Source organism: Kogia breviceps, chromosome 5 (assembly GCF_026419965.1).
Source record: "Kogia breviceps isolate mKogBre1 chromosome 5, mKogBre1 haplotype 1, whole genome shotgun sequence".
In the NCBI taxonomy this organism is placed as follows: domain Eukaryota; kingdom Metazoa; phylum Chordata; class Mammalia; order Artiodactyla; family Physeteridae; genus Kogia; species Kogia breviceps.
Window position 1 is genome coordinate 140,355,125 of NC_081314.1, and position 14,884 is coordinate 140,370,008.

Consider the following 14,884-nt stretch of genomic DNA (forward strand, 5'->3'; position numbering starts at 1 on the left):
TCTTAACCCATCTTTTTGCTTCCTATCTTGCTGCCTTCCAACCACTATTCAGCAGGTAGTGGAGCTGTCTCTCCGTGCTTAAATGCTCCCAATAGCCATTGTTATAAAGATCAAGTTGAAATGCCAGATGGAACATCCCTTAAAGATCTTTCTATACCTCTTCCAGCCCCATCTACAGGCCTCTCTAGGAGTCCACACCTTCCTATTGGGTTCAATTTTCTTTTCCCCAAGTATATTCATTAAGAGTTATTTTAGTGAGGATCTCTGAGCAGTAAATTCATCTAGCATTGTATGAAATTGTTTTTATTTGCTTTCATCCTTGAATGATTGTTTATTCCATGTTCATTGTCCCTCAGCACTTTGAGGACCAAGGAAGGCCACTAATGATGGCACCCAGGACACAGACCAATGATGCAGAGTCAAAAAAAAAAAAAAAATGACTTGCCTTCCTTCTAATTTCTGTCTGACCAGCCTTACTTATAAAAGAGTGTACTTCCCAAAGAGAACTTCTCCATAAACTCTAATCAGCATCTTTGCTTTGCTTATCTCTGACAACACAAGGCTCTTCCCCAAAACAACAAAAAAGAAAAAAAGAAAACAGCAAGGGGGACACCATCCTGACTATCTTTGTAAGGTAAGAAAAGTTCAGAAATACTCTTGCACCTTGCCATACTTTAGAGGCTGTGATGCCTAGCTTTCTCTGATTATAAAAAAAAATTTTTATAAGTTAAATAAATATGTTAAGCTTTCTATTTTAATTCTAGATGTAAGATCCAGACATGAGACTCAATGCTCAGGGCACTGAGGCAAACTTATTTCTGTAAAATAAATCATTTCCTTTCAGCTAGTAAGCTGAAAGGAAATGTATGTTATTCATTAGATTACCAGTACCCACATATCAGCACCACTGGGTAATTCTTTTTCATCTCTAAAACACCAATATTTGTGCCTAATTTAATTGATTTATGCCAAAGATGCAGGTGAAAATTGTTTTGAGTTTTATTACATTACTAAACTATTAGCTTAGTGTTTCAGAGAGGAAGAAAAAATGTTTTGAAAAAATAAAAAGAGATCCAGGGGCCCACTGGCCAAAAGAAAACACACCACGGAGTGGCATGCACATACAGGCTTCTGGAACAAGTTTAAATCAAATTTTCTTAGGAGAGGCAGACATTGCTTATATTTTACAAAGGATATATTTGACCTAAACATGCATAAAACATAGATGATCATATTCTAAACAACCTAAAACTATTAACTCATTTCCCCCTTATTTGGCATTTCCTTTAGCACTTTTGTATGCAGTCTGAAATCCACTGTCAAGCACTTGACATACATACATACACTCTCATATGTGCCCTCTTGAAATGTGAATGTATATAAGCCATGTCTCAATGTAAGTTGACTATAAATTCTTTTCAGGCACAGACCATGATTTTTTGTCATTATTCTTTCCTAATTATTAAAAATATCTCAAAATACCCACTTTGGTGCTGTGTTTAGATTTATATGATAGATTTGCTTTCCCCAAATGCTGTAGTTCTTTTACCACCAGGACTCTGCATGTGGTTTTTCTGGAACATTCATCTCATCCTTCAAGAAACAGACATTAAAAATATGGTTCAAATATATTATGAGATACTTTATGACAGTAAACTTGACAATTTATATGAAATGAACACGTTCCTTGACAATCACATCTTACCAAAGCTGACACAAAAAGAAAGAGAAAATATGAATAGCTCTATATTTATCTAAGAAATTAAATCTGTAAATAAAAATATTTCCACAACCTAAGTGTCCATCAACAGATGAATGGATAAAGAAGATGTGGCACATATATACAATGGAATATTACTCAGCCATAAAAAGAAATGAAACTGAGTTATTTATAATGAGGTGGATGAACCTGGAGTCTGTCATACAGAGTGAAGTAAGTCAGAAGGAGAAAAACAAATACCGTATGTTAACACATATATATGGAATCTAAAAAAAAAAAAATGTCATGAAGAGCCTAGGGGTAGGATGGGAATAAAACACAGACCTACTAGAGCATGGACTTGAGGACATGGGGAGGGGGAAAGGTAAGCTGTGACGAAGTGAGAGAGTGGCATGGACATATATACACTACCAAACGTAGGGTAGATAGCTAGTGGGAAGCAGCCGCATGGCACAGGGAGATCAGCCAGGTGCTTTGTGACCACCTAGAGGGGTGGGATAGGGAGGGTGGGAGGGGGGGAGATGCAAGAGGGAAGAGATATGGGAACACATGTATATGTATAACTGATTCACTTTGTTATAAAGCAGAAACTAACACACCATTGTAAAGCAATTATACTCCAATAAAGATGTTAAAAAAAAAAAAATTTCCACAAAGAAAATTCTAGGTCCGGATGGCTTCACCTGTGAGCTCTTTTAAATATGTAAGGAAGAAATGACATCCGTCATACACAAAACCTTTCAGAGAACAGAAAAAGTCCAGCTTCATCATGATATCAAAATCTGCCAAGGGCATTACAAAATAAAGAAATTGTACATCAAATTCACTTATCAGTTACAAAATCCTGAACAAACTATTTGCAAACTAAATTTAGTAAGGTAGAGAAATGGAAAATACATTATGGTAAATTTGGGTTTATCCTAGGAAGTCAAAGTTGGATTAATATTAGAAAATTCATATAATTAACTGCATTAACAGATTAAACATGAAATCATCATATGGTCCTTCCAATACATGCAGAAAAAATGATCAGATAAATTTCAATGGTCATTTATGTGAAAAAAAAAAACCTTTAACAAACTAGGAATACGAAGGGACTTTCATAACCTATAAAGAAAATCCATGGCAAATATTCTTTATGATGAAAGTTAAAAACTCTCCTTGGGAGTCAGGAACAAGATTCAAAGGCATGTTATAATTTCTATCAACATTTTAGTGGAAATTCTAGCAAGTACAAGGAAATATAAACTAAATACATAAAGACTGTTATGAAAGAAACAAAACTTTCATAATTCACAAATGATATGTTATTATGATTTTAGCATCTATGTTCATGAGTACATTTGCATTGTCATTTTTCACCTTCATTCCTGTGAGGTCTGGTCACGTTTATGCTAGTTTCATAAATTTTTTCAATACTCTGGTATACTTTTTGTATGTATTAGCTTTGTCTCTAATTTTCTGATGATGCTTTGACATTAGGAGGTCTTGGGACTGCCCTACCCCACAGGGCTAGCTAATTCCCAAAGATAGTAAACAACTGACCCCTGAGGGCGCCTTTCAAATGTAAACCAATCCGGAGCCCACACACCTAACTCCTTCTTTATCAGGCTTGCACGTACCAGGACACTATCCACCCGCCCCAGTCGCTCCAGGGTCACATTCCAAACACCGAAGGACAGCTCCTATGCCTCCTGAAATGATTCAAAGTAATCGATCTTAAACCTGTTGACCCTGCCTCACCCATTCTTTTGTCCATTGTGGCAAGAAGCCACAATAAAGGTTTTTGCCACTGTTTCCCCCTCTCCTCTGCCTCCTGACCACCTGCTGCTTTCCTCACGTGCCCCCCACCCGGGCCATGTCCCTTCTGCTCGAGATCCTTGAGTATAACAACCTGTCTTTACACTGGTAATATTCTCCCAATCTGTTGACCTTGCCAGAAGTAGGCAATAATAACACCTCTTATTTTAAAATATATAAAATTAGAGTTATTCATGAGAACTGGCCTCGTCCACCTCCCCTGGCATTACTGTTCCCTTTCTTTTCAGGTTTCAGCGGCACTGGGCTTCCTTTTCCTCTACGTGCCTTAGGGTTTGTTTTGTTTGTTTGTTTGTTTTGCGGTACGCGGGCCCCTCACTGCTGTGGCCTCTCCCGTTGCGGAGCACAGGCTCCGGACGCGCAGGCTCAGCGGCCACGGCTCACGGGCCCAGCCGCTCCGCGGCACGTGGGATCTTCCCGGACCGGGGCACGAACCCGCGTCCCCTGCATCGGCAGGCGGACTTTCAACCACTGCGCCGCCAGGGAAGCCCTGCCTTAGGGTTTTTTCTCCCATGATTCCCCCTACCCATAATTCTCCTTCCCCAGAACCCTGCTGGTTCCTTTATCACCATCTCAGACAAGCGTCTCCTGGCCATGTGGTCTAAAGTAAACGCCTCCCCTGCTGCCCCATTTCTTTATTATCAATACATTACTGTATTTTTATTTTATTTTATCTTGTTATTCCATTGTACTTATTGCAACCTGAAATTATCTTTGTTTCTTCTTGGTTTACTTTCCTATAGTCTGTTTCCTTGAAAGCCAGAAATCCATCTGATTTTCACTGCTTTAGCCTAGGAGAGTACCTGACACACAATAGGGGCTCATCATCATTGTTTGAATGAAGAATTAATAAATGGACACAAGAATATGCCACGAGCCATGGCAGGTATTTGAGAAAATAGTTTGGGAAAATAGTGAGGAGACCATACCCCTTAGAGCCAAGGTCATTTAGGGGGTGGTGGGGAAGCGAGTCCGTAGGGAGCCCTGAGCACCCAGTGGGAGAGTAAGACAGGTTGGAGCATAAACACCATCCACACTCTGTACTGCCCCAGCCCTTGAACTGAGACTCAGTATCTGGCTGAAGGCTTGCAATGAATTTGCCTCTTGTGTCACCTAGACCATAGACTTCAAATAATCGACGGGGAATATTGTAATCAGTGACTAGTCTTAATTCTAGAGAGACCCAAACATGCAATTCTATTCTTCCTTAAAATAAGAGAAGGTATCTTAGAAAAAGATGTTTAAAACACAGATCACTAAGCATCAATTTGGGCGTTATCAGAATTCTGACATCATAAGTGAAAACAGTTTTAACTCCACTTAAAAAGATGTCAGATTCAGGCAGTTTTACAACAGGAAATGGGAAAAGGTTAAGGCCTTAACATGATTCAGGTGTCATTTGATATATATACATAGGAAATAAGGTCAGTTAAAATAATTTTTTTCATCAAGAAATTTACAGCTCAGAATAAAATGATGTTTCAATCCATTTTAACCAGCGTTCCGACTCATTCATGTTTCTAACATTACTCTGCATTGACCACTTAAAAGCTACAAAGAACGGAAAGTTCAAAGAAGACCTCTGTGCTTATTTCACTAACATTTTAATTCCGGTAAAGTTTAAACTACTGAATGCAGCTATTTTCATGACAAAAAAAAAAGAAAAAAAAGAAGTCTGCCATTAAAATGTGGGTGACTGGAATAAAATGGAGAAATTCATCAGCATCAAAGTTCCTTGGTTCATGAAACAAACTGGTTCAAAGGAGGAAGCCAGAAAAGTGTGAATAAACCTCCAGGGTTCTGCTGTTTATTTATAAATATCTATGCACATATTCAAGACCCAACTCAAATATCACTTCCAGGTGACTACTTACCTTTTCCTCTCCTGTTTTCCAGTGTATAACTCTCTATTCTTATGCATATTTCCTTAGATAATAGATACCTCCTCTACTCAACTTTTGGCTTCATAAAAACAGAAGTCCTTGTTTTGCCGATTTGGAATCCCCAGGCCCTGGCATACTGTCATACTTTCAAGAAAGGTTTATTGGGCTTCCCTGGTGGCGCAGTGGTTGAGAGTCCGCCTGCCGATGCAGGAGACACGGGTTCGTGCCCTGGTCCGGGAAGATCCCACATGCCGCGGAGCAACTAAGCCCGTGAGCCATGGCCGCTAGGCCTGCGCGTCCGGAGCCTGTGCTCCGCAACGGGAGAGGCCACAACAGTGAGAGGCCCGCATACCGCAAAAAAAAAAAAAAAAAAAAAAAAAAGAAAGGTTTATTGACAAAGTAAAAGAGTATTTTAATCAAGGGCCTCCTATATATGTACTAGGTGCTGGTCATTGTTGCTTTAATAGTGATTTTTTTTAAAGAAAACCCTGATCTGCGCCTGTCCTCAAGAACCTTATGTTCTGATTGTGGAATTTAAAGAGGCAGAGGGTTTGTTTACTCGTTACCACTCTGTCTTCTCCCAAGCAGTTTTTTCAGGAGTTTAATAGCAAAACCTGCCTGTATTTTTTTCACAAAGGGTTTATACTCCAAATATAGTCATCATCATAAAAAATCAGGGAATTGTGTCACACCATCTTAACACTATCCTTAATGGTCTTTTCAAAATTAAGGAAAAAGATCCATAAGATTCCAAATTGTTCATTAAAGAAAAGCCCTGATTGACGAAATGTTTCAGACCATGCCTGCCATATTTTTTAAAGAAAGGAAAATTTTAAATGTAACATGTGGAAGTCACTATATTAATTTAGTTATAAAATATATCCAGTAAAGAGCTCCTTCTAGGTATAATTTATACATTTAATACGTCCAACTATAAATCAAAAGCACTCACCGTGGGGTGTTTCTAGTGAAATTGTCCCACTCTCCATTAATTTTACTGACTGGAATTTCAGTCGAAGACTAAGCAGTTGATTTTTCAAGTAGTAACACAAATTCTCTTTTCTCTTAATGGAAGATGCTGAGAAAGGGCGTTTTCCACATTTCTGGCCTATGAGGAGAGACAAAGCAGTTTTATTGTACCGGATTGGAAAGACAATGCTCCCGTTTGGATAGGTTGGGTTTTTTTGTTTGTTTTGGGGGGTTTTTTTAGTCACCTATACACATAGTGTAGAGGTTGAGAATTTTCATATTCAAGGGAATTATAAAATATATATTTTTAATGGGGAAAATCTGCTATACTAAAAATATAAAAGCTATGCCGTCCCAAATGTGCGAAATAATTGTGATTTGAAGTATTAGGGTCCATTATCCCCATAGAAACCTGCACACCTATCGCAGGTTGGGTTTTGGTGTTTATTTGGATACTATGGACCCTATAATGGTCCATCGCACTCTGTCACCCAAAATGTCCCACAATAAAAGTGTGCGGTAACTCAATCTTCCCCATGGGAATTAGCCAACTCTGATGTTATGAGCAGGCCTCAGTCTAATTTTTTAAAGAGCTACTTGCCGTGTATTTCCCACCAGACAGTCTTAAAATTTATTGTGAGCTTATACACCATATGAAAATTCAGGGTAGTATTGGTAGATCTTTCTTAATTCCAATAATCATCGAGCACCTTTTAAACACTGTTTACTAAATTATTAATCTCCTATTTTTTTTTTTAAACATCTTTATTGGAGTATAATTGTTTTACAATAGTGTGTTAGTTTCCACTTTACAACAAAGTGAATCAGCTATACATATGCACGTATCCCCATATCTTCTCCCTCCCACCCTCCCTATCCCACCCGTCTAGGTGGTCACAAAGCACCGAGCTGATCTCCCTGTGCTATGCGGCTGCTTCCCACTAGCTACCTATTTTACATCTGGTAGTGTATCTCCTATTTTTAACATGGGCTTTTCTAAATTGTTTTCCTAAATCCTGGGAAAAGCACTCCAAAATGATATCTTGTGGAAAGAGCACGAACGTAACAGCATACACACAAAATAAGTATTTGAGTCCACTTTCAATTTATTCAAAATATACTCTGCTCTCCCAGTTAAAGGAGAAAATGATTACATATTCAGTTATCTTGAAATAATTAAAAGGTCATCAATTTCCTGTCATGGAAGTGATATGGTTTAATTACATTGTATAAATGTATTGACCAGGCCATGGGGGAGAGTATCCCCCTGAGAGGTTATTATCCTAACAACAATCTGACCTCCACTGAGTGGGATATAAGTGTGTACTTAGAGATTTGTGTATATGTGTGGACTTTAAAGTAACTGTAGATTTGGGATTAGCAGATACAAACTACTATATATAAAATAGTTAAATATAAGGCCCTACTGTATAGCACAGAGAACTATATGGAACATCTTGTAATAACCTATAATGAAAAAGAATCTGAAAAAGAATATAACTATATGTATGACTGAATCACTTTACTGTACACCTGAAACTAACACAATATTGTAAGTCAATTCCTTCAGTTTTTAAAAAAAGAATCAAATAAATATAGCAGGATTTTACCTGAAACAACAATAGAAAATAAAAAATAAAATTACGTTTAGGGCAATGGTATTGAGATTAATTAAGGTTTGGTTTACTACCCAGAGTCCATAAGTCAAATATCATCCAGACTTTTAGGGTGAAAAGTAAGGACTCAAGAGTTCAAAATATAGGAAAGTCAGTTGAAAAAAGCAAAGGATTAGAGTAAAAAAATAATGACTATAGAGTGTCTGAATGGTAAAGCTGGTTGGAACCAGAGAGAGTTTAAGATTTGTTCACATTTTTCTATGAGAAAATAAAATACTTATTCATATAAATACAGAATTCACTTATATTAATGTATACAAACTTTCCCTTTGCAAGGACTTTCAACCCATCAGACTATTGAAATTGGTCAAAGAAAATGGACAATAAAAATGGTAATTAAATAGAACATCCCTCAAGGTAATCATATTTGCAGTTTCCCCTAATCTACCCTAAAACAGTTAAAAGGAACAAGTCTCTAAGCTGAAGGGTTCATTCTGATATCACCCAGTCATGAGTCTACATGAGCTAGGGAAAACCTACATAGTAAGTAGTGTGGAGAAACTCCATTGACTAGCTAGAATGTCAAAATGTAGTATTTCTACCCCAAAGTTTTGTTACAACAAGTGGTAACATACAATAGTTTCCAATACAGAGAATTTCTTCAAAGTGAGGTCAATTGAGTCTTAACACACTGTTATTAACACATGGATTAATAATTCACAAAACAGATTTTTCTCCTCTCTTTACCCCACATCACTCCATGCTTGAGGCTTAACAGATTGCCTGGATACCTCTACAAAGGCCGTTTCTGCTTCATTCATTTGAGCCTGTACGCTGGTTGTCTGTTTCCTGGACGCCACTCCCCACCTCTCTCCCATCCCCACCCGGTAAACAGACTCAACTTGAAGATCAAAGTTCCTAGTAAAGCCCCCAGAGCTGGAGCTGGGCATTTCTTCCACTATTTACCGTATTTACCTCTAGCCATGCCTGAATTATGCAAAGCAGCACAGTCAATGGGAACAACACTGCATCAGGAGTCAGCTCCCTGTTTTGTCACTTACCACCTTTGTGATCCCGAGGAAGCTTCCCAATCACCCAAGCCTTGGACTCCTTATGTGTAAAATTGGGATAAGGACACATAACTAAAAAGTCTTACAACAACTAAAAGAGAGAATTTGTGAAAAGCCCAGCACAGTGCGTGGCACACAGGGGGACTCAGCAAATGGTACACCTTCCACAAATGCCATCTCCTTTCTCCAGGGTTCCCTCCAATAACCCTGCAGCCCACCAGAGTGGGGACCCCGGGGACGATGCACCCTATGTTAGGTCAGCACCCTGCTTGCTGCCCCCTGAAGCCCTATGTATACATGAAGTTTCCTCTGGGTTACAGCCTTCTTCTCCTCCTCTGTCTCCCCAGCTGATCCCAGCTTCCGACACAGATTGTGATTCACATCATCGGGGGTGAGGTCTGCAGTTGAGTATTTTTTACATTCCTAGGAGTTATTCCAATATGCAACCAGGATTGAAACCCAACACATCCTTCCGTGACCCCTCCAGCTAACGGAGTCCCTCTCCAAATGTACTGTAATTGTTTGTTTACTAGATGGTGACACCCTTCAAGGTCAGCACTGTGTTTCGTTCAACTTCAAATCACTAAAAAGTTAACACAATGTCGAGCATTTTGCAGACCCTCAGAATCTTAATAAATAAATAAAAGGGTAAAATGTTGGATAAATGGCCCACCTTGCTAGAGTCCTCTTTTCTTTTCTGGAGAATGTGTATAATATTCCTCCTACTCACAAAGACACTGAAAAATTAAATCAAGTTTTTTTAAAAAAGCATATGTTTGGGTGGGATGAATTGGGAGCTTGAGATTGACATCTATACACTACTATGTATAACTAATGAGAACCTACTGTGTAGCACAGGGAACTCTACTCGGTGCTCTGCGGTGACCCAAATATATAGGAAGGAAATCCAAAAGAGAAGGGAATCTATGTATACATGTGGCTGATTCACTTTGCTGTACAGCGAAAACTGACACAACAGTGTAAAGCAAGTATACTCGAATAAAAAAATAAAAAGCATATGTTTAAATAAATATGTACTGTATAAAGCAGTAGCATTGCCAAATTCCAATAATATATGTTCATATTCACTTTATACAATAAGAAAGCTGAAAGTAGGAATGTTTGTGAAAACATATCAATTCAGTCATTCAAACGTCTCTCTTGAACTCATTTCTTTTTAATTTGTGGCTTTCAGCAGTAACCCTGGAAATAACTTCTTTAAAGTAGAATTCACGGCCGCAGTGACTTTGAACTCAGCTCACAGAGACTGATAGATGCGGAGCTAAACAGCATCTCACTTGAAACAAGACTGGCCTGTGAAGCGATGGCCCCAGAATCCACTCTCTAAGCATTGTTCCTCAGGTAAGGCTTGGACACCTCCAACTCTGATCCCCCCACAGGGGACAATTTGTACTTGAACGGTGCCCTGGGTGAGTCTATTATTGCCTTTAGGATGTCGGGAATAGCACTATTCTTTTCCATCTGGGTTCTTGACAAATTACCACAAACATAGAGGCTCAAAAACAGTCCACAGATTTATTCTCTAACAGTTCTGGAGGTCAGACATCCAGAATGAGTCTTAAGGGACTGAAATCAAGGTGTCAGCAGGGCCAGTTCCTTCTGGAGTGTCCAGGGGATAAGCTGTCCCTTGTCTCTTCCAGCTTCTGGTGGCTCCCGACAGCATCACTCCAATCTCTGCCTCTGTGGTCTCATCACATCCGCCTCCACGGTAGTCAAGTTCCCTTCTGCCTCCCCCTTAGGTTTACATTTGGGGCCACCTGGATCATTCAGGATAATCTCTGCATCTCCAGGTCCTTAACTTAATCACATCTACAAGGTCCTACTTGCCATGGAAGATGACATTCACAGGTTCTGGAGATTAGGACGTGGACATCTTTAGGGGCCATTATTCAGCCTGTACAGACACATAACTAGATGGAAGTAAGATCTGTCCACAAATAATTAGAATACAAGGCAGCACATAAAGATGCTGTAAGAGAAGGACAGGTGAAGACATACAGAAGTAAGAGGAAGTAAGTCCTTCCCACTAAGAAGGGTCAGGAAAGGCCCTGTGGGCTGTAGGATTTGACCTGGTCTTGAGAGATGGGAAGACTTTGGAAAAAGTAAAACTCAAAATATGTCAGTAAAAAAGTCAATAATCGATACTCATTTTTCCTGTGGTGTGCACATACACATACACACACACACAGTAAAATAAACCAAAACAATTTTTTGAAAAAGAATGATTGGGAGTATTCTGGACCTGTCAGCCAATGGTATAAATTGATACCAATGGTATCAATTGTGACCAAGGGTATAAACTGATATTATATAAAGTATTGAAATTCTGGAACAAGGTTAAACTGAAATCTACAGAACACAATAGTCAAGGAATGGCTATCTTATTGCATATATATATAACATGTATGGTAAAAGAGATTATTTTAAATAAATGAGAAAGGGGTAAGTCATTTCATAAATAAATCCCCCTGGAACAATTGATTATTTGATGAAAAAAATCTATTTAGATTCTCACCTAAAATCATTCACCAAACAATACAAATTCCAAGGGAACTTTAAAATTAAATATAAAATATCAATATATAAGAAATCAAGAAGAAAAAACTTTTTAAATTTACCATCATTGGAGGAGGTACAATTTACTAAAAGTAAGATGAAAACATTATTATATGTTACTAAGTTTAAATTTTAAGCTTCTCTTCAATCAAAATAAATAAATAGAACAAAATTAAAAGGCAAACATCATATTTGGGGAAAAATAGTCACAGGAAGTACTATCTAGACAAAGTACTAATATCATTGTATATATAAAAAGGTTGGGCTTCCCTGGTGGCACAGTGGTTGAGAATCCACCTGCCGATGCATGGGACACGGGTTCGTGCCCCGGTCCGGGAAGATCCCACATGCCGTGGAGCGGCTGGGTCCGTGAGCCATGGCTGCTGAGCCTGCGCGTCCGGAGCCTGTGCTCCGCAACGGGAGAGGCCACAACAGTGAGAGACCCGCATACCGCAAAAAAAAAAAAAAGGTTAATCAAATTTAATTTTTAAATACTGAAGCTCCAATGGATAAATTGACAGAGGATGTGAATAGGCAATTTCCAAAAAGGAAATATAACTAATCAACAAATGTGTGGAAAATGCTTTCCTTCACTAGTAATCAAGGAATGGGGCATTAAAATAACAATGAAGTAACCTTTGACCCCTATCAAATTAGCAAAGATTTTTAAAAAAATAATAATTTCCACTGCTGATAAGGGGACTGTGAAAAAGGTACTCTCGAATATTGCTGATATTTTGGTATAATCCTTTTGGAAAGCAATTTGGCAAAGAGCCTTGCAATATTTATACTCTAACTCAGTAAGTCCACTTTGGAGAATGGAGCCTAAGAAAATAATTCTGAATATTCAGAAGCACTATTTATAAAAAGAAAAGAAAAAAAATCAGAAGTAATCTAAGTACCAGATACAAACACAGTTTTTACATAAATTGTGTATATTCACTTCATTAATTATAATGTAACTTTTAAAAATTATATTTCTAAAGAATATGCAATATATGGAAAATATAAGCATTACAATGTTAAATGAAAAAAAGAGTAGGATAGAAATAGTATATACATGATCTTTCCATTTAGAATGAAAACAAACAGAATAAAGATTAGAAATAAATACAAAAAAATATTGACAGTGTCTGTCTTTGGATAGTGAAACCATGGATGAAATAGATAGATAATAGACAAATGGATAGATATTTGTTTGTTTTAATTATAAGATATCCTTTTGTTGTCATTGTCAAACTCTTACAGTTTGTCACATAAAGCTTCATTAAAAACTAATTTTTAAATGCCCCCAATTAAACGTTTTTCCTACTGAAAATTTTCAGGAAATAAATTTTTTTAAAATAAAAACTGGCTTTTGTTTTTAATTTTTTTTGTTGTCAGTATGTAAATAACACAAGAATTACAAATTTAGACTCTCATTCAAGAGAATATCCAGACCCCTTTCCTTCTAAGACAATAGTTATCTGGTACAGCATTTTAAATCTCCATTGATTACATCATAACCCTCATAAAGTGTTTCTACTTGCTCATAACTTTTCCCATAAGCTCTGAAATTCAAATAAGTGATACAGTTTTTTAAAAATTCTACTCTAGGTTTTGATATATATCTGTCTAGAGATAAAAGCTAAGTTGATTTCATGTTTTTAAAAAGACCCCCAAATATTATATGTGCTTCTAATCTCATTAGCAATTAGCTTTTAAACTGTTTGCTCATTGAACGTAACATTTGCAGATAATTTTAAGAAATGATTTTTCAAATTGCTTCAATAAATTCATCAAATGACTCCCCACTGTTGGATTTGGCAAAAATGGAGTTTGAGGTTGAGGAAAGAAGGGATGCAGGCCCAAGAGCCCAGACAATCTGGGAGCCAGAAACCAGTGGCCCAGCAAGTTGCCTGGTCACATCCAGAACCCAGGAGCCACTTGGCACTGGGAACGAAATGCACCCTTCTGTCTTGGACACCAGACCTGGGATTCAGCCAAGAATGGGGCTTGCCTTGGGGGACTTTTAGGAACCTTCCTGCACCAGTCCTGCACCTTCTCTTGCTGGAGCTCGCCCCTCTGCTGGGGAGTAGCCAGCCATGCAGAGCAGCATCCAGGCCTCTCGGGAGCCCTGCTCCCATGGACCAGGCAAGGAGCCCTGGTCAAACATGACATTTCCTTTAGGACACAAGGAAGACTTGAATGTCTCCCTGAACTTCTCTTGCCTGGTTTGTAGCCGTGTTGGATCAGGCCAGAAACTGTGACCTCCTGATACACAGTGTCTAGACAGCATGACATCCAAACCACATCAGCAGACCTCATCTCATCATCAAAAATGTCAACATTCTGGAATTGCACCGTCCAGAATTGTAGCCACTAGCCACATAAAGCCATTTAACGTTAACTTTAAATTTATTAAAATTAAATAAAACTTAAAATACAGTTCCTGTGCTGCACAAGCCATAGTTGAAGCTCAGCCAGAGGTGACTGGTGGCTGCCACCTCGGACAACACAGGTCTAGACCATTCCCACCATCACAGAAACGCCCACGGGGCAGCACTGTTCCAGAACATACTGGTTCTAGCAGGGAGTCAATGGGCCCACTTCCCCCATTTCTAAGACAGTAAAACTTAGAGGATCTGACTTGAAAAACAAAAAACAGGGAAGACGCTCAAATGCCGTTACCATTTAATTAATTAATTAAAATTTGCCTTCAGCCCCATCCATATAAAATAAACTCCTGACTGTGGTCAGCGGTTACATGCAGACTTTGTCATTTTGCTTACTGACTACACATTTTCATTGATCAATTCTAAATTGGATTATTGTTAGTTTTAAAAGCGCCTGAGCAGCAGAAAGTGGCCATGTGGCAGGCAAAGGGGAGATTGATAGCAGAATAAACAGGGAAAGTGACAAGATTCGAGGCTGAATTGATCACTGTCAGCGGGTCCGTGGTCAGCTGTCTGCCCTTTAGTGCCCAAAGTAAACATCAGAATAATGTTTAGACAAACACATTTGATTTTTGAGGTAATGGGTATGTCAACTAAATGACAAACCTTAGAAAGGTCAAAGGGATAGCCATTTTTCAGACTCTTTCAACCATTAATCGTTGATTTTGGTAACAGTGCTCCGGTAGGCAGAGCAGGGAGAGAACGTCGGCTTGTGTGCGCTGTGTGATGCTCCAGACAGACCTCCCCAGGATTCACCTGGTCGTCAACATAAAATGCTGTTGCAAGCGAAGAGTTC

General features: G+C 38.5%; 1 protein-coding gene across 4 annotated transcripts in view; it reads right to left on the reverse strand.

Annotated features, from left to right (window-relative positions):
* The window catches only part of SETD4 (SET domain containing 4), a 580,992-nt gene that overhangs the window by 163,300 nt on the left and 402,808 nt on the right, over window positions 1-14,884 (reverse strand). For all 4 annotated transcript variants that reach the window (XR_010840851.1, XR_010840853.1, XR_010840854.1 and 1 more), the window contains one exon: window positions 6,374-6,529. The gene's annotated coding sequence lies outside the window, so the exon portion shown is untranslated. The remainder of the gene's footprint in view (window positions 1-6,373; window positions 6,530-14,884) is intronic.